Genomic DNA, 2,500 nt, shown 5'->3' on the forward strand with positions numbered 1-2,500 from the left:
TCTGGTGTGATGCTAGGTACGTCTCTATCCGTGGCTGTTCATTTGAGTTGTATAGATCCCTGTAAAAGTCTTCCACAACTTTTATGAATTAATTCCTATTATATGTCACTTCTCCGTCTGGTTTCTTTTTTGCATACATTTGATTTCTCCCTGTTCCGAGTCTCCATTTAGCTGTTTTCATGTTGGTACTGTTTCATTTTGTATTTGATTATTGAATTTCTGTACATCATACTTTTTTATAGTTTTTGTTAGTTCAGCTAATTCTGTTTAGTCCCTGTTTGACGATACTTTCATGACCCTATGTTTCTGCATAAGCTGTTTAGTTTCTATCGAGAGCTTGCTTGAGCTTTGCTCGACGTTCTTACCGCCTACTTCAAATGAAGTTTCCTTTATTATGTCATTGAACTGTTTGTTGATTTGGTCAATGTTGAGTTCTTCGTCGCTGAGAAGTGTATCTGTTTTGGATGTTCATGCTAAATTCTGTCGCTCTGATCTTCAAGTTAGCTAAATTTGGCTGCGGTTTTCGTTTGTTCCTTTCCCTTCTAAGGTGTAATCTAATTTGGCCTCTGACCATTCTATAGTCGCTACCAACATTTACTTTATTAATAGCTTCCATATGTTTTGCTATATTGCGCCTATTTGTAATGGAAGTCAATTTCGTTTTTGATGGCAGATGACGACTTCAATGTCCACTTCCGCTCTAATTTTTTTTCGAAGAATGTATTCATGATATTGAATGATCAAGCTTCCGTAAAATCGACTAGAATTTTTCCTCTCTCATTGCTAGTGCCTTTTCCGTGATTCCCCACTACGGTTTCTCCTTCTGTGTGTTTATTTATTTTGGCATTAAATCTCCCATAATTTGTGAAATAGGTTTTTGCTCTCACGCCGGCTAAATGAACATCTTCATAGAAGCTCTCTATTTCGTCATCACTGTGGCTGCAGGTTGGAGCACAGACTTGAACAATCTTTAAGTTGTACTTATTGATAGTTCTATTGTTAGTGAAGCCACTCTTTCGCTTATACTATGGAATTCCATGATATTCTTTTCTAAACATTTGTGAACTAAGAAACTTACCCCTAATTCCTGCTTGCTACCCTGGGGTTTACCTCTCCAATAGAGCATGTGTCCCTCATTTAGTATTTTTCTGTTCTTCGCCCATTCTTCTAACTTCACAGGGTTCTACATCCCATTTAATGAAAGAGAGTTCTTCAAGTAATGGTATTAAGTCGGATTCGGTTCTAATAGTCCTTATATTGCATGTGCATAGATTCATCAACGTGGAACGGCCTGTCTTTAACAGGAGATTTTTAGCACCCTCTGCTGCGGAGCGATCCTGATTGCCGTCGTAACCAGGGTTCCTTCGCCTCCGGGGAATGAGGGACGTTGCTCTATTTGTGCAGTCATGTTTTTTTTTTATTCTCCTATGCATATGATATGCATACATACTCCTACATTATACACAACTACATAAACTACACACGTGCACATCCTAAAACACATATAGACATATGCGCACATCATATGCGCATACATATGTGTTTAAACACCCCCCCCCCCCCCATACACACACATATATATATATATATATATATATATATATATATATGTATATGAGTGTGTGTGTGTGTGTGTGTGTGTGTGTGTGTGTGTGTGTGTGTGTGTGTGTGTGTGTGTAAATGTGTACTCACAGAGGGCATGCACGTAGTACACGTCATGCCCGTCGGCATTGTGCCAAGAATGGTTCAGTGTGCTGTTTGGTCATACAAAGTCAAGTTTCGGTCCTTTCGCCAGACCCTTAAAGTTTGCTCTTATTTTCTATTTTTGTTCAAAAAGTGAGTGTAAGATCTTCTTTCTTCCCGATTTTGCCAGAGGAAAATGCGACATTACTCAGAGTATGTCCATCCTCTCACATATTACAACATTCTCATTCTCATCCAAATCTGTTTTATCTTTACTAGTCTTATAACTTACTACTGATAGAACGGTAAAACACCCACTTAGCTTTCGTCATGTGGGAGCAAATGGGCGTGGCTTAGCTTGACAGTTGCCAACTGGGATAGATTGATAGATAAATAGATAGATATATATATAGACATTTTTTTCAACAGCCATTCATTCCAATGCAGGAAATCGGCCTCTCTCAATTTGTTATTTGAGAGGTTATTTGGCAGTCTCACCTTTGCCTGAATGAATGCCTTTCCTAATCAACCGCGGTTCGGCACGCTAACACCTGTGCGCAGGCCTTTTTACGACTGCCGCGACGGGGAAATTGAACACGGGACCACGAGGGTCGGAGTCCAGAGCTGTAACCACTGGACTATCGCGGCAGATAGAGAGACGTGTGTGTGTGAGTGAGTGAGTGAGTGAGTGAGTGAGTGAGTGAGTGAGTGAGTGAGTGAGTGAGTGAGTGAGTGATTGAGTGGGTGAGTGAGTGAGTGAATGTTACCACACGCCCATGTATGCAGATATATGTTGTGAAAAGTTAAATTAAAAGAT

The sequence above is a fragment of the Penaeus chinensis genome, chromosome 28 (assembly GCF_019202785.1).
Source record: "Penaeus chinensis breed Huanghai No. 1 chromosome 28, ASM1920278v2, whole genome shotgun sequence".
NCBI classification, from domain to species: Eukaryota; Metazoa; Arthropoda; class Malacostraca; order Decapoda; family Penaeidae; genus Penaeus; species Penaeus chinensis.